This window comes from Ranitomeya variabilis, chromosome 7, assembly GCF_051348905.1.
Source record: "Ranitomeya variabilis isolate aRanVar5 chromosome 7, aRanVar5.hap1, whole genome shotgun sequence".
Taxonomy (NCBI): domain Eukaryota; kingdom Metazoa; phylum Chordata; class Amphibia; order Anura; family Dendrobatidae; genus Ranitomeya; species Ranitomeya variabilis.
Genome location: NC_135238.1, coordinates 163,789,599 through 163,815,437, shown reverse-complemented (window position 1 = coordinate 163,815,437; position 25,839 = coordinate 163,789,599). Strand labels below are relative to the sequence as shown.

Below are 25,839 nucleotides of genomic sequence, written 5' to 3'. Positions count from 1 at the left end.
ACCCAGTAAGTGGCACACTGCTGTAATCAGGGTGTCTCCACCTAAATTATTCTGCTCTCACATTAAAAGGCAAAAAGCTGGTGACAGATTCCCTTTAAACGTTTTAAGACTAAGTCTACATGGTGAAGTCATGAATAAATCACGCAACCAGAAAAACTGCACAGTTTGCCTGCACCTTGCTACCATTATAAGGCTGGGAATTGGCAGTTTACATAGAATGAAATTGCAGTCAAGTTGCAAGGAAGATGCAGTCACAGATGATTTACAGCGCAGTTTACTATGGCAACGTTGCGTGTGACTTATGACCAGACATCCAGCAGGTTTGGGTTTTGGTGTGCACTATGTCACATGCCCATCATGATCGCATTGACAAGCTGTGATGCTGCAATGCGTATATCAAATAGGGAAGTACCAAACCATAGCCTAGTGAATCACCGAGTCAAGTACCAAGTCTTACACATAAACCTTACAAATAAAGCTAGAATTGGCAGTAGCCTCTCCAGGGTTGCTGCCTGCCACAACCCATAAGCAGCCACATTGGCTCACCTCCATGCTAACGTCTCTAGTAACCCCATCAAACTCCATGAGAAGTGAATCCTCCCTTTGGCTGAAAACCCACTGAACACTGCTACAATGATAGCCGAAACAAATCCCTAAGTCACTCACCTTCTGCTTCTTCATCTTGCAAGGCAATGTTTAAAGATCTGCCGATCAGCAGTTCTCAGTGTCAGCGGCCTAAAATGCTCATCTGCGGAGCTGCCGCCTTCTGATACTGGCCGCCGCAGGGTACTGCCCATCAGCCTATTCCAATCAATATGAGTCAGACGTGTAGCACCGAGCTGCAGCAACTATCAGAAGACGGCCAGATCCGCAAGTGATCATTTCCAGCCGGCATCCGCCACCGACACTGAGAAGAAGATAGGCAGGGGTCCCATGTGTCAGACCCCGACCGATCAGACATTGATGACCTATCCAAATGATAGGTCATCTCATCAATGCTAAAGTAGTGGGCAACCTCTTTAATGAAACACTTGTGGACCTCCAAAAGCATGAAGAAGCCCATTTCATTCCCAGTCCACGACAACCTGGCCTAACCGGTACACATGCCAGTCACAGGTCAGGTCCTTTAGGCATCTGCTGCAACTTGACCACTCACAATCTCATTTCCTGCCAGCAGCTCTTTATATAGGCTCCCTAGTTCCTGCAACATCTAGTGACTACAGTTAATATTGGACTCATACACATTAAATTACATTTCACAATTATATGAGATTGACCAGTAAACTCAACGACATAGGTAAACATATTGGTTACGTTCATGCCTAATCAAAAGGAAACTTTCAGTGGGTTTTTGCTATATAAGCGTGATGTGGGTGCAATGACCCAGATTCTAGCAATGTGTCACTTACTAGAATGCTTGTTAATTAAATAAAATCAATGTTTTATCAGCAGGAGATTATCACTACAGGATTATTTTTTGTGCATCACATAATCTTCCTGCCTATGCACAGTGTACGCAGAAAGCTGTCAATCAGTGATGTGGGCAGGGTTATACAGAGCTCAGCATTCAGAGAAATGGTAGATCTGCAGCAGATAAAACAAGGATTTTTTCAAAACTGTGGCAAGCTGTCACGAGGATACAAGGAGAGCGAGAGCTAATAACCCGGGCCCCTGCAATTTCCCTCAGACTAGAGAAACCCTGTCTGACCCTCTACCTGAAGTTTACACTGATGATGTGCATGTTCAGGCCTCCACCCTCACCCTGACTCCTGATTCAGCCCTAGACTGAACACCACCGCCCACCACCCAGTGAATGCAATAGACCAATACCCACCGTTATAACAAACAAGGATAAAGGAAAATATACACCACGCCGCAGTCAATCAGGAATACACTATAAATGTGCAGGGCAAAATAAATACAAATATAGGAAGGAGTAAATAAGACAAAGGAAAATACACCACCAGCAACGATTCTCCAACAACCAGCTCTCCACTCCGGACCGAGATGACTACGGATAAGACAGAAGCTATAATCGGCGACGCCCAAAGATCAGGAGAACCATTTAAAGGAAATGGGCATGGCCCAGCTTCCAATCCGAGGATCAGGTAAATTAACCCCGGAGCAGCCAGACGAAAACTAGCCGACGCCAATGAGCAAACAGTGGTCAAACGCGGAATTACCGCTGTCTGTCAGACAACCTGGTCTGGACAGTGTCCGACATGACACAAGCAGCTTTAGTGACATGACACTGGAATCAGGGTCTCTGCCCCTACACTATGCTGCTCTCAGATAACAGCAAAATATGGTGACAGATTCCCTTTACAAGGCTACAGGAATGCACAATGTATAAAATACGAAGCCAATATACACAAATGTAAATGATGCCTATGGCAGTAATACTCCGAGGGCTCCCATCATTCTATTTAGAGGTTAAAAAGGTGCAATATGGTCAAATGTGGAGTACCGTAAAAACATCTAAAACTGGCTCTGCAGAACAGTATGGGGGTCTGCATGTTCTGGCTGTAATACAGACACTACAAGGCGATCGTATGGTCTTCATAATTATATGGAACCTAAAAGTGAGATATGGTGTCGGAGGATTATACCTGACATTATATACATATAAAAGCTCTAGGTTTGTATAAGTCGCATCGGTTGCTAAGACAAGTATGGGTGCTGCCTAGCATTTCTGGCGTGGGCTAGGAATATCAGGTGTGACCTGGTAAGACTGGTTAAAATGTCCTGATCTGATGTATGTTATGGAGGTCAATATTCATCTGAATTAGCGATGCCAGCGCAGATATACATAGGCTTGGTGTGAGCTAAGAATCTGCGCTCGCTCCTCTAGACAGAATACACGCCTAGTACATTTATACATCATTAGAATAGAATTACTGGTCAATTACTCAGAAACACATATAAAAAAACAAGTCAAAGCTATAATTAAAAGATTAAAAAAATATATATATTTTTTTTTTGCCGTATGGGGTGTTAATATGAGCATCATATGGGGAGTAATTGAAAGCTGCATATTATTTCTATTAACCGTATGGTTATAACTCTACATTCGAGGGATATATTCGGCTGAGCACCACACTCCATTCCAGAAGCTCATATAGAAATGATCGGCCTCCACTGAAACCCCTGAGGCCAAGGGATGATTCAGAGGCGTGAATCACACTGTTCACAGCATCCACCCTGAGAGAGACGCTGTAGCCTACACAGCCTGTGCCGAGCACGGCCATATGCAGGGCAGGACGGAGGAGACGCTTATTGGGCAGCACCGAAGAAGAAGTCATTTCTTCACATCAATCTCCTACTTCCAGACACGCCGCCTCCGGGAGATGTCAGGCCTAGCTGCAATGCAGTCGGGATTATCGATCTTCTTCTGACTGAATTAAGCTTGATAAGGAACTAGCGAAATATATAATCATTCATTACAGTCCTCCGGACTCCACAAGTATGGGTTAGGCTGGGGTCACACATGGCGTAAGACAATACGCCACGTATTATACGTCCGTACTACGGCCGTAATACGGAGAAATGTTCCCAAAATAGTGATCCGTAGTCAGGGTGTGTCAGCGTATTTTGCGCATGGCATCCTCCGTATGTAATCCGTATGGCATCCGTACTGCGAGATTTTCGCGCAGGCTTGCAAAACCGACATCTAATGGATTTATGTGCTCAAATGTTCGGGAAAACATATATACAGTATATATATATATATATATATATATATATGTCATTGTGACACATATATATATATTCTTATCATTGTTACCATCCACCTCTTGTGTCTCCCCTTTTCCTCATAGATTGTAAGCTTGCGAGCAGCAGGGCCCTCATTCCTCCTGGTATCTGTTTTGAACTGTGATTTCTGTTATGCTGTAATGTCTGTTGTCTGTATAAGTCCCCTCTATAAGTTGTAAAGCGCTGCGGAATATGTTGGCGCTATATAAATAAAATTATTATTATTATTATTATATTCTGTATTTAGATTTCAATCAGCGCGATATATGTGAACAGCCGGTAATTCAATTGCCGGCTTTTCATTTCTCCTGCACAAACCCGACAGGATATGAGACATGGTTTACATACAGTAAACCATCTCATATCCCCCTTTTTTTTGCATATTCCACACTACTAATGTTAGTAGTGTGTATGTGCAAAATTTCTGCGCTGTAGCTGCTAAAATAAAGGGTTAAATGGCGGAAAAAATTGGCGTGGGCTCCCGCGCAATTTTCTCCGCCAGAGCGGTAAAGCCAGTGACTGAGGGCAGATATTCATAGCCAGGAGAGGGTCCATGGTTATTGGCCCCCCCGTGGCTACAAACATCTGCCCCCAGCCACCCCAGAAAAGGCACATCTGGAAGATGCACTTATTCTGGCACTTGGCCACTCTCTTCCCACTCCCTGTAGCGGTGGGATATGGGGTAATGAAGGGTTAATGCCACCTTGCTATTGAAAGGTGACATTAAGCCAGATTAATAATGGAGAGGCGTCAATTATGACACCTCTCCATTATTAATCCAATTGTAGGAAAGGGTTAAAAAACACACACACATGATTGAAAAGTATTTTAATGAAATAAACACAGCGGTTGTTGTAATAATTTATTGTTCTCTCAAATCCATTTGCAGTCCCTCGCTTGGCAACATAATAAACGCACAAGATACATACCTTCTGATGTACTGTCAGGTCCAACGAGGTAATCCATCTGAAGGGGTTAACTAATATTACAGGCAGGAGCCCTGCTAATGCAGCTGTGCTCCGTGCCTGTAATCCCCGGCGAATGAATGAAATGTAGGTCATTGACCTGCATTTCATTCATTCGCGGTGAGGCGCCCTCTGGTGGATGTTCTCATGAACTGCAGCCTGGGAACTTTTTCCCACGCTCCAGGTCATATGAGGACATCCACCAGAGGGCGCCTCACCGCGACTGAAGGAAATGTAGGTCAATGACCTACATTTCATTCATTCGCCGGGGATTACAGGCACGGAGCACAGCTGCATTAGCAGGGCTCCTGCCTGTAATATTAGTTAACCCCTTCAGATGGATTACCTCGTTGGACCTGACAGTACATCAGAAGGTATGTATCTTGTGCGTTTATTATGTTGCCAAGCGAGGGACTGCAAATGGATTTGAGAGAACAATAAATTATTACAACAACCGCTGTGTTTATTTCATTAAAATACTTTTCAATCATGTGTGTGTGTGTTTTTTAACCCTTTCCTACAATTGGATTAATAATGGATAGGTGTCATAATTGACGCCTCTCCATCATTAATCTGGCTTAATGTCACCTTCCAATAGCAAGGTGGCATTAACCCTTCATTACCCCATATCCCACCGCTACAGGGAGTGGGAAGAGAGTGGCCAAGTGCCAGAATAGGCGCATCTTCCAGATGTGCCTTTTCTGGGGTGGCTGGTGGCAGATGTTTTTAGCCACGGGGGGCCAATATCCATGGACCCTCTCCTGGCTATTAATATCTGCCCTCAGTCACTGGCTTTACCACTCTGGCGGAGAAAATTGCGCGGGAGCCCACGCCAATTTTTTCCGCCATTTAACCCTTTATTTTAGCAGCTACAGCGCTGAAATTTTGCACATACACACTACTAACATTAGTAGTGTGGAATATGCAAAAAAAAAGGGGATATGAGATGGTTTACTGTATGTAAACCATGTCTCATATCCTGTCGGGTTTGTGCAGGAGAAATGAGAAGCCGGCAATTGAATTACCGGCTGTTCACAGATATCGCGCTGAATGAAATCTAAATACAGAATATATATATATGTGTCTCAATGACATATATATATATATATATATATATATATACTGTATATATGTTTTCCCGAACATTTGAGCACATAAATCCATTAGATGTCGGTTTTGCAAGCCTGCGCGAAAATCTCACAGTACGGATGCCATACGGATTACATACGGAGGATGCCATGCGCAAAATACGCTGACACACCCTGACTACGGATCAATATTTTGGGAACATTTCTCCGTATTACGGCCGTAGTACGGACGTATAATACGTGGCGTATTGTCTTACGCCCAGTGTGAGGCCGGCCTTACTGTTAGCCGGCCCTGACACCGGGGGATGAGGAGGTCATATCTAAAAATGTTAAAGGGCTGGTGGCAATGATTGTCTGACACGCACACCTGGAAAATAGTCACTAGACCAGGGACTGTTCGATAATGACTTTTTGCTGTTAATTCTATGGTTGCAAGGAGGGGATGGACAATTTCCCTCTCCAAAGTTTTTTTTTTATCAACCCTTCCCCCTTTATCCTAGTACAAAATGACAACAACCTACTGTATTTTTTCTGACTATAAGGCCGGCTTCACACTCAGCGTATAAAAATACGATCCGTTTTTTAACGGCCGTAATACGCAGAAATGTCCCCAAAATAGTGGTCCGTATGTCATCCGTAGTCAGGGTGTGTCAGCGTATTTTGCGCATGGCATCCTCCGTATGTAATCCGTATGGCATCCGTACTGCGATATTTTCTCGCAGGCTTGCAAAACCGACATCTAATGGATTTATGTGCTCAAATGTTCAGAAAACATATATACTATATATATATATATATATATATATATATATATATATATATATATATATATATGTCATTGAGACACATATATATATATTCTGTATTTATCTTTAATTCAGCGCGATATATGTGAAAAGCCGGTAATTCAATTGCCGGCTTTTCATTTCTCCTTCCCAAACCCGACATGATATGAGACATGGTTTACATACAGTAAACCATCTCATATCCCCCTTTTTTTTGCATATTCCACACTACTAATGTTAGTAGTGTGCATATACAAAATTTGGGTGCTGTAGCTGCTAAAATAAAGGGTTAAATGGCGGAAAAAATTGGTGTGGGCTCCCGCACAATTTTCTCCGCCAGAGTGGTAAAGCCAGTGACTGAGGGCAGATATTAATAGCCTAGAGAGGGTCCATGGTTATTGGCCCCCCCGGCTACAAACATCTGCCCCCAGCCACTCCAGAAAAGGCACATCTGGAAGATGCGCCTATTCTGGCTCTTGGCCACTCTCTTCCCACTCCCTGTAGCGGTGGGATATGGGGTAATGAGGGGTTAATGTCACCTTGCTATTGTAAGGTGACATTAAGCCAGATTAATAATGGAGAGGCGTCAATTATGACACCTATCCATTATTAATCCAATTGTCTGAAAGGGTTAAAAAACACACACACGCATTATTACAAAGTACTTTAATGAAATAAACACACAGGTTGTTTTAGTATTTTATTGCTCTCTCAATCCATCCGGAACACCCTCGCTGGGCAAAATAATAAACACACAATATACATACCCTCGGATGAACTGTCACGTCCCATGAGGTAATCCATCTGAAGGGGTTAACTCAATTTACAGGCAGGAGCTGCGCTAAAGCACTCGCTCGTGTCTGTAACCCCTGGGGAATGAATGAAAGCTGGGTGATCTGTACTTACATTGAGTTGCGGTGAGGCGCCCTCTGGTGGATGAACTCATATGAACTCGAGCGTGGGAACTTTTCCAAGGCTCCAGTTCATGAGGACATCCACCAGAGGGCGCCTCACCGCAACTCAATGTAAGTACAGATCACTCAGCTTTCCTTTCAGCACCCGGGGGATTACAGACACGAGCGAGTGCTTTAGCACAGCTCCTGCCTGTAAATTGAGTTAACCCCTTCAGATGGATTACCTCGTGGGACGTGACAGTTCATCACAGGGTATGTATATTGTGTGTTTATTATTTTGCCAAGCGAGGGTGTTCCGGATGGATTGAGAGAGCAATAAAATATTAATACAACCTGTTTGTTTATTTCATTAAAGTACTTTGTAATAATGCGTGTGTGTTTTTTAACCCTTTCAGACAATTGGATTAATAATGGATAGGTGTCATAATTGACGCCTCTCCATTATAAATCTGGCTTAATGTCACCTTACAATAGCAAGGTGACATTAACCCTTCATTACCCCATATCCCACCGCTACACGGGAGTGGGAAGAGAGTGGCCAAGTGCCAGGATAGGCGCATCTTCCAGATGTGCCTTTTCTGGGGTGGCTGGGGGCAGATGTTTGTAGCCAGGGGGGGCCAATAACCATGGACCCTCTCTAGGCTATTAATATCTGCCCTCAGTCACTGGCTTTACCATTCTGGCGGAGAAAATTGCGCGGGAGCCCACACCAATTTTTTCCGCCATTTAACCCTTTATTTTAGCAGCTACAGCACCCAAATTTTGCACATACACACTACTAACATTAGTAGTGTGGAATATGCAAAAGAAAAAGGGATATGAGATGGTTTACTGTATGTAAACCATGTCTCATATCATGTCGGGTTTGGGAAGGAGAAATGAAAAGCCGGCAATTGAATTACCGGCTTTTCACTAACACCGCTGTGTATTTCTCGCAAGTCACACTGCTGGTCCGTGTGGAATCCGTATTTTTCTCGCCCCCATAGACTTTCATTGGCGATTATTTTGCGCAATACGGTGACAAACGCAGCATGCTGCGATTTTCTACGGCCGTACAAGACCGTATATTACGGATGCGTAATATACGGCAGATAGGAGCTGGGACATAGAGAATCATTGGGCCATGTGTAATGCGAATTTTACGGACGTAGTTTATGCGCTCATACGTCCGTAAAACTCGCTAGTGTGAGGCCGGCCTAAGACGCACTTTTTTCCCCCAAAATTCCCCACAGACCACCGCTGCCCCTGTCCCACAGAGCACCGCCACCACCACCCCACAGGCCACCGCAGTCCCACAGAGCACCACAGCCCCACAGAGCACCGCAGCCCCACAGAGCACCTGTCGAAAAATGCCGGTGGAGCCCCGCCACACCAGCCTGGGATGGGATTTCCCAGAGGCCACCAGCCTGGACCACTGAACAACCCCTGTGACCACTCCTCCACCTGTGCCGAAAACCCTCCCCGGTAAGCTGAATTCAGACTGTAAGACGGATCTCCATTTGACACTTTTTTTTCCCTATTTTCCTTCTGAAAATTTGGGGAGTGTCTTATGGTCCAGTGCTTCTTATAGTCCAAAATATACGGTAAGTGTCACGCTGCTGCAATGCAGGTAGGTGCAGGCTCCACTAGAAGGCAGCAGAGTGGAAGCAGGGCTGCACCTAAACAGAGCTGGCCTTCTGTGCAGCAGTGAGGCTATCACAGGTGGCAGCAGAAAACAAGCCGGGTCAAATCCTAGACTGTAGCGCAGTACCAAAGGAAAAAGCAAACTCATGGTCAGAGACAAGCCAGGGAGTCGGTAACCGTCAGGAGCGGATAAGCCAAAATACAGAAGCAGGTCAGGATACAAGCCAAGTCAAAACCAGGGAGTCAGCACTCTAAAGGGAAACCCGGAGTCAAGACGGGAATAGGGGAAAACAGAGACACGGGTTCAGACAGCAAACGCAGCAGGACAAATCAGAGCAATCAGAGTCAGCTACAGCAGCACTAGGCAAAAACTATAACTGACATCGCCTGCAGGAAGCAGCGGCGATAAATAGCCAACCTGATCCCAGACAGAGGCTGAGAAAGGTTGACTCTTGACATGACCAGACCGGGAAACAGGGAAAACAAGACTCAAAACCCGGTCTGGATCATGACACTAAGAATTGATAATCCACCCGACGTTCCCTCAAAAAGGGCAAGCATGAAAGAATGCTACATCACCTTCATTTTACAAATCGTGGCAGTCTTACAATGTTCATATACATACCTATATCCTATTAATACATGAAAATTTAAATGATGGCAAATCCCCCTCCCTCTAATTGGAAACTGCTGTTCCAACAAACTTTGCATATGGTAAATGTAAGAAACTTTATAACATATCATATCAGAGATATCTACTTCTTTCTCCACTTATCGGTCACTTCTCACTTCTTTTTCTTCCCCAAGTCTCCTGAGCATCTAAAATCTGTCTTGGTAAAAAAACAAAATAGATTACAGCTGCCTATTGAAGTCTATGGAGGGAGGAAGTGGAGGGAGAAACAGAAGAGGAGTAAAGTGAAACAGAGAAGCAGAGAGACGGTTCCTGTTTCTGCTTTCCAGGAAAGCCGGCTTCACACATTCGACATTCACAATCTGAGTACAAGCCACAATATTTGGAATGGCCGTATGTTTTCCAACCTGAAATCAATAGCCTCATTTATGAGGCTGAATTTGGCCCATGTGGCCAGTCCTAACATTGCAGTCCATATTTGGACTGTAACTGTTGGAATATGTCAAACAGGCCTAAGGGTGTGTTTCCACGGTCAGGAAACCCTGTGTGATTGACGCTGCATAGAGCCGCAGCGTCAAACACGCAGCGTCCAGATGTTACAGCATAGTGGAGGGGATTTCATGAAATCCCGTCTCCACTATGTGTTAAAACACGCAGGCGGCAGACCCGCGTAAACGGACATGTGGCGCGTCTTTTCAGAATGCAGCATGTCTGTTTACAATGCGGCGACGCTCCGTAAATTTCCCACAGATAATCATTAGATGCGGTAAAATTGCATCTAATGATTAGTCACATGCGTAGTAACTGCACAAAGGCAGCTTACTACGCATGTCTCCTAATTTAATTAAGCTCTTACCTGTCCTGTCGCCGGAAGTCCCGCGTCCACTGCAGTTCTCGCAGTAAGCTAAGTTCTCGCGATAACTTTGCTTACCGCGAGAACTGCCATGCATGTGACCGGGGGTTATCTCCGGTCACTAATCTGGTTCTCACGATCAGATGATCAGCTGATTGTGAGAATGTTTCAGTGTAGGTGATCGCCGCAGAGTTATCTCCAGAGATTATCTACAAGCTCTGCTATGTCTGGATGTCAGGCATCCAGATGTAGCAGAGCTGGACTCGTTGTGGGACACTCATTGTGGGTTATTAAAGGGAACCTCTACTCTCAATTCTAAACATTTTTCTAAAGGGAACCTGTCACCTCAAATTGGCGGGATATTAAAATGATTTTTTTCCGGTCAGATGGGCGGCGTATCCTCGTCATTTCTCCACCCCGTCCGTCCCTGTTTTCCGCTATATTTTAGTGAATATGAGTATGCGTGCGCCATGCAGTCTTCGGTGGCGCACGCGCAGCATCCTTTGCCCTACTGCGGGCAAAGCCGAAAAGCATTACTGCGCATGCGCCTGCGTACCATGTCCCGGAACACAGCAAAATACTTCCGGGACATAGTGCGCGGGCGCATGCGCAGTAATGCTTTTCGGCTTTGTCCGCATTAACCCCTTATTACCCCACCGCTACTCGCGAGTGGGAATAGAGAAAGGCTAACATCTTACAGATGCGCCATTTCTGGAGTAGTTGGGGGGCTGGTATTTGTAGCCGGGGGGGCAATATCCATGGCCCCTCTCTAGGCTATGAATATCAGCTCGCAGCTGTCTGTGTAGCCTTTCTGGCTATAAATTATAGGGGGACCTCACGTCATTTTTTTGGGGGGGGTTCCCATATTTGTATAGCCAGTAAAGGCTAAATATACAGCTGTGGGCTGATATTCATAGCCTGGGAAAGATCCATGGGTATTAACCCTGTCCCAGGCTACAAATATCAGTCCCCCAGTCGTTGGCTTTCCCTCTCTGACGCAGAAAATTGCGTGGGAGCCCACGCCATTTTTTTTTCACATTTTTTAAAATTAAACAGATATTGCTTTTAAGGCCAGGGTCACACTTGCGAGTGCTACATAGAAATACATGCAGCCGCACGCTCTGGTCCCGAGTGCCGGCGGCAGTGTTGGGTATTGAGGCAAGAGACTCGTGTGAGTTTCTCGCATGTGTGATCCCGGCCTAACTCTTTATTAACATTTTATTATGTTTATTACTAAACATCGGGCTTGGTATTATCTATCTATCTATTATCTATCATCTATTATCTATCTATTGTATCTATCTATTATCTATCTACCTATCTGTTATCTACCGATATATCTATCTATAAATATATCTATCTATAGATATATCTATAGATAGCTAGATAGATATATAGATAATAGATAGCTACAATAGATAGATACAATAGATAGATACGATAGATAATAGATGGATAGATAGATAGAGCTATAGATAGATAGATAGATAGATAGATCTATCTATCGTATCTATCTATCTATCTATCTATCTGTGTGTCTAAACATTATTCTTCAATGGAGTATGTAAATGAAGAGGTTGGACAAGAAATGACATCACCATTTTTTTTTTTTTTAATAACTTTATTTAGCTTACAAAAACACACACAAATCCGCATGAAAAACGCATCAAAAACGCATGTAAAAACGCATCAAAAACGCAGGTGACCTCAGGTGCAGATTTGGTGCAGATTTTACCTGCGTCAAATCCTGAGCAAATCCTGATGCAATCCTGACCGTGGAAACATACCCTAAGTGTTTGTCTTACCCAAGAGGTAGATGCACAGCAACAATTCTCAGTACTGCTGTTTAATAATGACCTTGCTGCAGCCGCTTTTGAACCTCAGCTACAAAGAGAAAAAACAGGAGAGCAGGAATCCATCATGTCTATGTGTGCTGTGTATAAGGAACCTCATATCACCTAGTTTCCACTCACTAGCTCTGAGACAGCTGGAGATTAGAGATAGAGCCTGCGTTGGAGAAAACTAATCTAGGACACAAGTCATATAAAAGCTAGAAATATTACCCCTCACATACACATACTTGACAGCGTTTTTGAACAGTCATCTAAAATAACAGCTATGTTTTCGGTACAACTCAACCAGCAGCCACTCAGTTTTACATTATGAATGAAGTTACTTGTTTTCTTTCACTAAATCGAATAATACATTTTATAGAATACAAATTTTCACTAGAATGGTAACGCTGACCAGTTTTCAGAGGTCTTTATGTCCATATTGAAGATAGGTGAAATCAGAAAGTACGCAAAGACAAAACATTGCATCATGTGTTAACCTGCAAACACAATCTGTGCCCTATAAATGTTGTATCAACTCTAATTATCTCACACTAATCAGGCAGAGAAACAAACATGACACAGTTACATTAGACAGCTTTAGTTTCTGGGTGTGTATACATATGTATATGTGTAGAAGTAACTGGCTGATACCAGGTCGTACTGCAGAAATAGTTTTATTTGTTTAAAAAGCCAGACTATTACCAAGTAGAATTTTGCTAGAACATCACATTCATTTTAACCCCTTTACCCCCGGAGCTTTTTCCGTTTTTTCGTTTTCGTTTTTCGCTCCTCTCCTTCCCAGAACCATAACTTTTTTATTTTTCCGTCAATATGGCCATGTGAGGGCTTATTTTTTGCGGGACGAGATGTACTTTTGATCAATACCATTGGTTTTACCATGCCGTGTAACAGAAAACGGGAAAAAAATTCCAAGTGTGATGAAATTGCAAAAAAAGTGCAATCTCACACTTGTTTTTTGTTTGGCTTTTTTGCCAGGTTCACCAAATGCTAAAACTGACCTGCCATTATGATTCTCCAGCTCATTACGAGTTCATAGACACCTAACATGTCTAGGTTATTTTTTTATTTAAGTGGTGGAAAAAAATTCCAAAGTTTGCAAAAAAAAAAAATTGTGCGATAAACGTAGCGTCTCCAATTTTCGTGATCTGGGGTCAGGTGCGGGCTTATTTTTTGCGTGCCAAGCTGGCGTTTTTAATGATACCATTTTGGTGCAGATACATTCTTTTGATCGCCCGTTATTGCATTTTAATGCAATGTCGCGGCGACCAAAAAAACATAATTTTGGCGTTTTGATTTTTTTTTCTCGCTACGCCATTTAGCGGTCAGATTAATCCTTTGTTTTTATTGATAGATTTGGCGATTCTGAACGCGGCGATACCAAATATGTGTAGGTTTGATTTTTTTTTTATTGTTTTATTTTGATTGGGGCGAAAGGGGGGTGATTTAAACTTTTATATATTTTTTATTTTTTTTTATATTTTTGAACACTTTTTTTTTAATTTTGGCATGCTTCAATAGCCTCCATAGGAGGCTAGAAGCATGCACTACTCGATCGCCTCTGCTACATAGAGGTGACATACAGATCACCTCTATGTAGTAGAAATGGTCGTGTACTTTGAACGCCGACCACAGAGTGGCGCTCAAAGCATTCGGCCATCAACAACCATAGAGGTCTCAAGGAGACCTTTGGTTGTTATGGCAATGCACTGCTGACCCCCGATCATGTGACGGGGGTCAGCAGCGCGAGCAACTCCGGCCGCGCGGCCGGGAGCGCTAGTTAAATGCCGCTGTCAGCGCTTGATGGCGGCATTTAACTAGTTAATGGTCGCGGGCGGATCGCGATTCCACTCGCGCTCATTGCGCGCACATGTCAGCTGTACAAAACAGCTGACATGTCACGGCTTTAAGGTGGAGCCCACCTTAAAGCAGGGGATCTGCCAGCTGACGTACTATTCCGTCAGCTGGCAGAAAGGGGTTAAAGGAATCAGTCAGCTGCTTTTTGCTACCTCATGGGAGAGCAGCCTGATGTAGGGAAAGAGACGCTGAATCCAACGATGTATCACTTAGATTACTGGGTGAAGCAGTTCTGATACAATCAGAGCTTTTAGATTTAGCATGAAGCAGAGCTGAGAAAGCTAATCCCGCCCACAACACAGCTATCCCCGCCCACACCAGGTTCTGTATGGATAAAGGCCATAGACTGTGAGCTGCTCATCACAGGAGGGGGTGTTCCTGGACCATGAGGCACTCGCTCCTGAGTCCAGCAATGATAAGCTCCTGGTGCTAAATCAATCATTGCAAGCAAACAAAGCCACAGAGATTGATAATAAGAGGCATCACTGAAGTCACTGAAGTCTGTGTTTTAACCCCTACAGAATGCTGTCTTCAGATTACATTGCAAAAACCTGCTGGCAGATTCCTTTTAAAGGCGTTACATTGATGGCCTAGGGAAGAGTCATCAATATCTGCTCCGTAGGAGTGGGACACATGGCACCTCTGTCGATCAGTTGTACCCGATGTTGGCGGCAGCCGGAAGTGATCAGTTGTGGAGCTGCATTGAACAACTCAATCAACAGTATAGAGGCTGAGCACTGCATGCCCATACAATATTGATCGGCAATTGAGCAATTCTGACAGCCATCTCCACCAGGAATGGCTGAGCGGTCGAGAGTTGCAGCTCTGCCGATCAGACATTGATGAGCCATCCTATAGATTGGCCATCAATGTAAACATTCCAGACAACCCTTTTAATGTTAAATAAAATATGTCTACATAAGATGGAGTTCTCAATAGGTATTAGTCATATTCCTAGGGATTAGAGAATACACAGTTTATGGTCCATATGGTGAGAATACGCTAACAAACAGTGCCCTCCTCAAATCCTCAATTCAGCCACAGGCCCCAATGTCAGTACATGAAAAAAAAACTTTGAGGTATTTAACGTATAGATTCACCTTTGTGTATAAAATGATATCTTCTAGACATGAGGGAAGATATGATCAATGCTGAGACATCCATTGATTACCAGAATGAAAACACCATACGGTAATTGGTCTTGGATCTCTCCGGAGGGAGCAGCATTAGGGAGGGGGCATGCTGCTCTGAAGAATCGCACATCCCACAGCCTTTTTGTTCTAATGGTTGGATGAGGTGTCCCTAATGACCAATTCTTGGATAACTAAACAAACCTTAAAATTTTTAGGAAGACACCTAAGTGAGTGAAGACGTACCTATGATTTTTCTAAGATGCTCCCTCAGATACTGTATGTATATCCTTTGACTATACTATGTGTAAACACACCAATACAAGTCCACAATCTATTGTCTATGGATGTCCATTTATATTTGATAAATGTTGGATGAATTCCAAAGTGATCGATCGATCAACAAATGTGTATCAGGGATCCCAACTCTCCCCAGATGGAAGATGTCTTGGGAAAGAACAATCTTGAATTTCAGAGTGATCTGGAGGTGGCTTGTCTCCCCTACTTACTGTAGAAACATGCAAGTCCACATTGACCAAGCATGGAGAAGTAACATGATACTATGCATCTAACACATCCCTATTTGCTGATCATGTATCCACTGGGATTTACAAGAGGAAGTCACTTCAGGACATATCGGAATTTTTGTCCTAAAGCCTCTTTTTCTCCACATTTTGACTGTTTGCCGAGACCTTGCTTGGATATTTTTGATCTCCAGCGGTTTTTCCAAGAGCATCTAAGTATAGAGCATCTTCAGAGCGGAATGTGCCTGAAGAACGGACTGGTCACTTCTTTTAACTGCTTGGCATCTTTTGAAGCAGTTAAAAGACACTCAAAACCTGACCAGTAAGTCATTTTTACATTTTTGCATTTTTCTTTTGAGCGTTTTCTGATTTCTTTTTTAGGCGGATTTCAAAAACCTGTCTGAAAAAGACATGGTGTGCACTGGACTTCCAGCAGATTCTTGAAACGTACTTCTAGGAACAAGCAATGCATCAGAGTTAAAGCTATGAAAATGATATGTTTGCCTTTGTAGAATAAGCAATCTACAACCTTCATAATAAATTGCATAATAAGTATTGGAGCTAAACGCACAATGATGATGATTAAAAAGAATAAGCATTAATATTGACTTCAATCATTAACATCAAAGGCGCTAATCATTTTCTGTTTAGGTGGCGTGAGGGTGTCAGCAAATTATGCCAACCGATCAGCTTTTTATAGTTCATTTGTACAGTGTAAATAGCACTTGAAAATATAAATCACTCCCGAACTGACCAAACCCGTGATCTATTACATCATGCGCTGACCTGATTGAGAAGCAAGGGTCCAGCGTGCACTGCAACTATAGGGTTCTGTTCACATGTCCAACAAGGCTTTCAGTTTGTCCATTCCGTTTTAGGAACAAACAAATGGAATAAGTGATCAATTGCATCAGTTATGGAAATGGAAGCAGAGGGTCCATTGATTACGCAATGATTCCTCGGCAGACCCAGAGGAAGCAACAGCAAAACGCGCGTCGGGGCACCAGTGCAGTGGTTGGGCATCAGTATGGTTAAGAAGCTGTGGTGTTACTGTTTTTTATGTATTTTTGGCATTTGATTGACCACTATTACCAGCTGGGGTCACTATATTATAGCCACATCTATATGACATCACGTTTTTTCAATACAGTCTGTGTTGATATCATACGTTGTTTTTTCACCCTACTTTTTTGTGACTTATGGCGATACCCCAGTACATGCATATATACTGTATATTTATTGATACATTATGCACTATGCACTTTATTAATGAACAGTGTTCTATTTTGCATGTCTGAGGCTCCACCATGTGTTCATATTGTATGCTTCCACTGCTTCCGTGGTTACATTACGGTACGCCTGTCCCTTTTATATATAAATTGATTTTCAGTATGGATTCAATTTTGTATTTTTGCATGGATTTTGTTTGTATTTTGATATTTGGATTAATAAAGACAGTTTGTAACTTTACAGAATAACTATTTGCTAATAACTAAGCTTTATTTTTTTTAAATCTCTCTTTGGTCTTTATGCATTTTTATAGCATTTTTTGAGATTATCCTTGATTTAGGAATATGTATTTTACTTCATTTCATTGGTTGTGGTATGTTTTCATACCTGTAACATTGTCTGGGGCAGTTCACATGTCCAAGACATGTCCGATACTGATCCAAGTGTGGGATCAAAATCTGCAATGGAAATCTATGGGTTCATAGAAAAAAAATTATACAATATTGAAGATGGAGAAACTTTTTTTTTTCTCTCCACGTCAGAGAAAAACTGATCCCACTCTGATCAGAGTAAGTGGGCCATTTTTCTCAAATGTTGGAAAAACGGCTGCGTGACCCTATTTTAAGAAAATATTGATCAAAAAGATCCAAGAATAATCAATGGGCCTTTCTGCTTCCGTTTGCATAACTGATGCATTGGATCACTTGTTCCATCTGAGCCTAAGAAAACTGCATTTTGCAAATAATTTAATTGTCATAGAGAAATATAACCATGGGCTAAGTAAAATGTAGCAGAGAACACCCTGGGGAAAGATGCAGTCGCCTGTACTCAGTGAAATTTAGTTACTGATACTCTTTAATTGTATTACAAAAAAATGCCATTTCGAGTTGTGCATGGCATATACTGTACAATGGCAAAATGCAGCTTTCATGTTAGAAAAATCTAAATATTATAAAAAAAATATGTATGATCAGATAAATAAGAAAGACTGGCCGCACTGTGATGAGTCAGCAGCAGCTGCCACGTGGTGATCGCAGCCACGTTCTGGTCAATGGAGCTAATGCCAGCTGATCGTGGAGTCACAGAGTGTCGGACCCCAAGAGATCTGTGGCTTGAGACATACATCCATTTTTCTCTCATCTGAGAATATCGTTCTGATTAAGCTAATCGCACTCTGATCAAACGCCGATCACTGCTTGATCAGAGTGTGATCCGATTTTATCGGATGTGAAAAATAATAAAAAATTAAAAAGTTCTCCATCTTTTGAGAAAATCGAATCGCGCTTAGATGTTATCTGTGTCCGGTCAGATTTTTTCCACGTACCCATAGACATGAATGGCCAAGTGTAACCCAATAATCGGATGCAATTCGTACATGCTGCAATTTTTTTTTCCTAGGACTACTCGGCCCGCGGAAAAAAAAATCAGAAATGTGCACGGCCCCACACAATAACATGGGGACAAGTGCTATTAAAAAAAAAAAAAGAAAGGATATCACTTGTCCGATTTTTACGGTCATCTGCACGAGCCCTAAATATAGGTCGCCAATATCGTATCATCGGGGAACCGCTTAATTTACCCCAAGATTATGCTGCACTTGAAAATAAGACACTACTTTCCTAAAGTGCAAGAAAGTTCCCAGCGCATACAACTGAGCGTGGAGAAAATAAGTGTCGCCATAATCTGCCTGTGTGGCTCTGACTCACAACTCAGCTCGGAGCGCCGCTGTCAGATCCATCAAACACCCCCTCAATCTAAATCACATAATGACAGGGATGCACATGCTGATTTACATAGCCCTCTAAGGAGATGTGTTTGCCTATGGCATCCCTGGTAAATGCAGACCCTCGCTAAAAATCATCTTAGATGATGAATTTGTATCCTTGTGATTATACATAAAACATGATGGCAGGAGCTGATGAAGCCCTCCGATGATCTGCCCTTCAAAACCGAAGACTAATCATCAGTATCGCTCATTCAGCCCGGCTACTCTGTATATTGGTTGGATAAGGGCCAGCTTTACAATCCACTGGCCGAGAAGCCAAGGCGTCTTTACAGACTGTAGTGTTTAAAGACGACTGTGAACAAAGGCAAACGGTCACATTACTGATACCGTTATTGTTCTTGTGCGCGACATTGAGGGCCTGCATACATTTACACTCTTTAGCATCTATTAGTTTTCTGAATATTTATTTCCTTTTGCTGCTTATTTGTAAATATTGAAACATCGGTTACATCTAATTGATTCTGAGGTCCCATGTTCTCCTCCTACATAATTATAGGAGCCACATATGATAAAGACGCAAAGTTCACGCGAAGCAACCTCTATCTAGGCGTTCAATCAGACCGCAGGTCAGCCACTTAGTCAGCGATTAAGCCACCCAGCTGGAAGCAGACACTGCAGCGCTGGGGTAGTCTTGGAGCTGGGTTGCCAGCAGGCAGCTCTGTCTAGACACTGGTCCTGCCTCCTCCTGCTTACACAGGAGCACAAGACACATCACAATCCTACACTTGGATGACTATTAATGTAACAAAACATAACGGCTCATGGAAAATTCCGGTGAGGTCATTACAGAACTATATTCCATTAATTTCAACTTATGATGTTATATATATTTGTTTGCATACTTGACAAATTTACCATAAAAAAAAATCTAAAAGTCCTGTCTATAAACTATATGATATGGCATGCTGCTCTAATTAATGGTTCTGGGCTATTGAAAACAAAATCTTATTAGTCACATTTCTCGAAAGCCTACATATGTGTCTAGACAGCCATATGTAAAGTAATAGGTGAATATTCTTGAGTAAATACTGGACTGGCCCCAGATCTCGCGACCTGAACATGGCAGCCTCATATCTCAGGTCAGGAGTCCGGCGGCAACTGTGTTACACGGACATCTGAATGAGGCTTTGCACTAATACTACATTTATAATTCACCTTTTTAGTTAAAATACTGACCATGTGAAGAGCAGACTACAGTCACCATAACACAGTAAGATATTGAGCATTGCTGACTTTGTGTTGGGGTGCAAGTCAGTGGCGGCGTATGGTAGTGATGTCATGAGCTGCCCATCGTGGGCGGGAGAAAGTGAGCAGTATTGTTTATTTTTTTATATATGTGGAGAAAAGCTGCAGAACAGGGACATTGTTACTGGAAAAAGCCTGGGATGGGGCACATTATATCAGGAGGGGGGACATAAAATTACTGGAAGGGCCCACGATGGGGGAGATTATACCAGGAGGGGGGACATATATTACTGGAATGGGCCCAGGATGGGGGCATTATACTAGGAAAGGGCCAAGGATGGAGGGCATTATACCAAGAAGGAGACATATATTACTGGAAGGGGCCATGGATAGGGGCATTATACTAGGAAGGGCCCAAGGATGGAGGGCATTATACCAGGAAGAGGCCCATGATGGGGGGCATTATACCAGAAAGGAGACATATATTAATAGAAGGGGCCGAGGATGGAGCACATTATATCAGGGTGGGAGACATAAAATTACTGGACGGGGCCCACGATGGGGGGCATTATAGCAGGATGGGGGACATATATTACTGGAAGGGGTCCAAGATGGGGGACGACTTATACCAGGATGGGATACATATATTGCTGGAATGGAGGCATTATACCAGGAAGGAGACATATATCACTGGAAGGGGCCCAGGATGGAGCACATTATATCAGGATGGGAGACATAAAATTACTGGAAGGGTCCCAGGATTGGGGGCACTATAGCAAGATGGGGGACATATATTACTGGAAGAGGCCTGTGAGGAGGGACATTATACCAGGAAGGAGACATATATTACTGGAAGGTGCCCAGGATGGGGGCATTATACCAGGAAAAGTCCCAGGATGGAAAACATCATTACAGTAAGGGGTCGGGATGAAGGACTTTATTACAGGAAAGGGGCATAGGATGGGGGATGTTATTACAGGAAGAGGGACGCTATTACATAGAGGGCAAACACTTATGTCTTCACAGGATCTGGAACATTACAAGGGCCCATACATCAGACAAACATGCAGGGGGGCACAGGTCCAAATTTTCCACCGGGGCCCATTGGACTCCAGTTACCCCACTGTTGCTGGGTGTAATATTATTCAATGAATGACCCCTCCCAAATCCCAATGGGGGCATGGCTAAGGAAGATGCCAACTCTTCTTCTTCTCCCTTTAGATCAGTGATTATTTTCATTAAGCTAAAGACTTTTAAACTAACATGACGCAGATCTGAATTATCCATGGCGTGAGTAGCACGGCAACCTTATCTAATAGGATGTAGATGTTAGGAAGCGTATTCTGCAATTTATAGCTGGATTTACATCGTGCAAACAGCAGAAAAATAGAAATGAAGTATGGAAGCCCAAAAGCAAATATCCTGAAAATGTGCATTCTCACCATTTTTTACACCAAATTCTTCATATAAAATGCTAAATAATTCTACATGGAACTTGCACTTTGAAGAGCATTGTGCATTAGCAAAATGGTACCGCTGCTCTGCCTGATTATTGCATTATTGATACTGCTAACATTACAGGCCTGATCTCTGTGTGTGCACCATCCGCCAGGTTTCATTCCTCATTTCTTCCCCTTCTCCATCTACTACACTGATGGTATAAACCCTATCTGGGTGCTAGAATATGACAAAGCAGAACTCCATGCCAGATGCACACGCCGCCATCTCTCACACATGCTATAACCCCGGGACTTCATATTCCACTGATGACATTTATCTCACATTCTGCTTAATAAATCTGTTTTTATCACAGGTAGAAGAGGGCAGATGACAGTCTGATCATGCATACTATATCTACCATCTCTACAGCTGTGAGACAAGGCAGTGTATAGATCTATATACTAACCCTTTCCAGGCCAACAAAGAATTCATAGAAAATATCACCACTGAATGGTTTAGAAGGACTGGTAAATTGCTGACGGAAAGATTATAGGATGCTCTTTCCAGGGAAGCAAGAGTTACATTTCATATATTGTTACAATGTAAGCCCTTTAATGATACACTGAAGTAACAATCAAGTTTTCAATCCTATTTTATTTCCTAATTAAATCCCGTGCATTGTAATCAACAGGCTTTGTGTCATTCTATGGGTGTGAAGAAACAATAGGGCCAGCAAAGAATAAAAGCGTAATGTGTGAATTGGAGGATTGGAAATATGTCTCATAAATGAAATATCACTTTATTACAGGTCATTGTTCTAGTAAATAAATGGAAACGTGTGATGTCATCATGGTAATAAGGGTGAGGGTAAACGTACCCTAAAAAGTAATGCAAAGGAATGAGGGAAAGGAAGGAGGGAAAGGAGGGAGGGAGGGAGGGAGGGAAAGAAGGAAGGAAGGAAGAAGGGAAAGGAGGGAAGGAAGGAAGGAGGGAAGGAAGGAAGGAAGGAAGGAGGGAGGTTAGGAAGGAAGGAGGGAAGTAAGAAGGGAAAGGAGGGAAGGAGAGAAGGAAGGAAGGAAGGAAGGAAGGAAGGAAGGAAGGAAGGAAGGAAAGAAGGACCAAAAAAAGGGAAATAAAGAGTAAGGAGAGAAGGAAGGAAGGAAAGAAAAAAGGAAGGAAAGGAGGGAGGAAGGCCAGGAAGAAAAAGAAAGAAAGAAAGGACAGAAAAAAAGAAAGGAAGGAGAAACAGAAAAAAGGAAGGACAGAAAGGAAGGAAGGGAGGAAGGAAGATGATAGGTAGACAGATGATAAATAGATAAATAACAGATAGATAGATGATAGATAGATAGATAGATGATAGATAGATAATAGATAGATGATAGATAATAGATAGATAGAAGATGACATAACCCGACGTGCACAGTCAGTGTCATCCATGCTGCACGGTATACAGGGGGCTATGCTGACTCCCCCACACCAGCAGGTGCCATCATGAAGGCAGGGCTGGGCTGTGTGTGCATCTAACCAAGGGATCAGGAAGCTTCCCTTTCTCTGAGCATGCGCCTTTGTTCCGGAGTGAGATGATGCTTTGCTTTCCTTTGTCTCCTGCTTGTATTTCTCCAAACAGCATTATCTTATCTAGAATATTCCTTCGTCTCTTCCCTCACCTCTGTTAGGTCCCAGATTTCTTATGATGGATCGCACTTGCAGTTATACCATTAGATAATAATTAACAAGTGCTAGTCGTGTGTGAGCGGTGACAGCATGTGATGCCCTATTATTCTGCATGATCCTGGCACCTACGCCATGTACAGGCTGGCACCGGCGGGTATAGTCACACATGTGCACAGAACACCAGGCTGCATTTTCTTCTTACTGAAGAGTCAGAGCAGACGTTACAAGGATCGTCAGCTTTTATATTCACAGGACTAATGGAGAGAAATCTCTTTTAATAGTAACCTCTGGCTTTATGCGCTAAAGGCAATAAATCTTATAAAAAATGGTCCACGGAGGGCGATTCATCTCCGCCACATGGACACAGTGCGGATGATACCCAAAGTCAGGGCTTTAAAGGAGATGGGCATTAAAGTCTCTGCAATAGGGGCCTGCAGGTATGATAACATGGGTGAGGGCAGACGCACATGCTGCCCCCTAGTATTTTCTTCCATGTTCTTGCTATCACAGATGCGGTGCCTCCGGCTACAGGTGCCATTCTGGACTCTGGGGTTGTAGGATTGCACTTGTCCCCAGAGCCCTCCTTACCGTCCTCTGCACAATGTAATGTGACCATTTCTCAAGCCTGTCAGTGAGTAGCACTGGTGCACTGCAGGCATAATGCGCCCCGGGCTGGGGTGGATAGGTAGATGCATTGCAGGGATGTTAGACATAAAAGTACCGGTATGTGCAGTGTAACAACTCCCACTGTCTAATCACACAGATGTCTGCTACATCAGGACGGATTTCAGCAATGGTCACTTATATTGGACAATGGATGTCAGACACTGCAATGCAGACAGCCAATATCCAAGGGAGGTATCCGGAGTACCGGGGAGTACGGCCGTAAAAGAGGGTCATTTGCATAATGCAAAGCCAAGGTGGAGGTACCACAAAGCATGTGGGAAGCAGAGAGATCCAGAATCCTGTGCAGAGGAGCTTAGACAGGCAGCTAGTGATGTGAGCGAGCATGGCCCATTCATAGGGGCAGTAAGAAATGGCTTATAAATGATGCAGGTGAGGCGGGAGACTGGATGAAGCCCGAGTGGGAAAGGGTTAAGGATTCAGAATCCTAAGTGTGTATGTAAGAAAGACAGAAGGAACGATCGATGAGTGATAGAGAGGAAAATAGATCATTAATAGATACCAGGATAACTGATAAACAGATGATTAATACATGGATGATACATACATAATATGTACAAAGATTATTGATAAATAGATGATAGATAGATAATAGATATGGGATAGAGATAGATGATAGATAGATAGATAGATAGATACATAGACAGATAAGAGAGCTAGTGATGCTGTAATTATGGGTGCCCTCACACAGGTGCAGGTGTAGGTGGGTGACTGGGGCACTCCCCTGGGTGCTGGCTGTGAGGGGGCACCAGTGATCCCCTTTGCCCAGGCCCGGGCACTGACATACATGGGGCAGGCAGCACATCTGCTCCTGGTGTAGCCCACCTCTGCCTTGTACAGCTGTGTACCCCAGTAATGCACAGCACCCTGCACACGACCCCCGGCCTCAGCACACTGCACTCACCTGCTCGCTGTCTCCGGCTGCTGCACTTGTGATGCTCTGCTCGCTTTGATCAGCTGCAGCTTGGGAGAAGCTGGGGACATAGCAGACCACGCCCACTATCAGCATAACCCCGCCCTCTGGAGTAAAGTAGAGAGTGTAATTGGCCGGCATGACGTCAGTGCATAGTCCCCGCCCATGTCCCCAAAGAAAGGACAAGAGCTGACAGCAGGGAGAACTGTCATCTACAACACAGGAAGCTGCGGCTCATAGAGGCACAATGGTCTGTGCACACAGCAGGATCAGGAGACTGCAGCTCATAGAGACACACTGGTCTGTGCACACAGCAGGATCAGGAGACTGCAGCTCATAGAGACACACTGGTCTGTGCACACAGCAGGAGCAGGAGACTGCAGCTCATAGAGGCACACTGGTCTGTGCACACAGCAGGATCAGGAGACTGCAGCTCATAGAGGCACACTGGTCTGTGCACACAGCAGGATCAGGAGACTGCAGCTCGTAGAGACACACTGGTCTGTGCACACAGCAGGATCAGGAGACTGCAGCTCATAGAGACACACTGGTCTGTGCACACAGCAGGATCAGGAGACTGCAGCTCATAGAGACACACTGGTCTGTGCACACAGCAGGATCAGGGGACTGCAGCTCATAGAGGCACACTGGTCTGTGCACACAGCAGGATCAGGAGACTGCAGCTCATAGAGACACACTGGTCTGTGCACACAGCAGGATCAGGAGACTGCAGCTCATAGAGACACACTGGTCTGTGCACACAGCAGGAGCAGGAGACTGCAGCTCATAGAGGCACACTGGTCTGTGCACACAGCAGGATCAGGAGACTGCAGCTCATAGAGGCACACTGGTCTGTGCACACAGCAGGATCAGGAGACTGCAGCTCATAGAGACACACTGGTCTGTGCACACAGCAGGATCAGGAGACTGCAGCTCATAGAGACACACTGG

The 25,839-nt window shown here is 43.7% G+C and overlaps 1 protein-coding gene across 24 annotated transcripts in view; it reads right to left on the bottom strand.

Annotated features, from left to right (window-relative positions):
• The window catches only part of MAP2 (microtubule associated protein 2), a 300,805-nt gene extending 275,824 nt beyond the window's left edge, over positions 1 to 24,981 (bottom strand). For 10 of the 24 annotated variants that reach the window (XM_077272167.1, XM_077272176.1, XM_077272171.1 and 7 more), the window contains exon 1: positions 24,880 to 24,981. The gene's annotated coding sequence lies outside the window, so the exon portion shown is untranslated. The remainder of the gene's footprint in view (positions 1 to 24,879) is intronic. The other 14 variants (XM_077272181.1, XM_077272182.1, XM_077272188.1 and 11 more) reach the window with 6 other exon arrangements.
• Between the last annotated feature and the right edge of the window lie 858 nt (positions 24,982 to 25,839).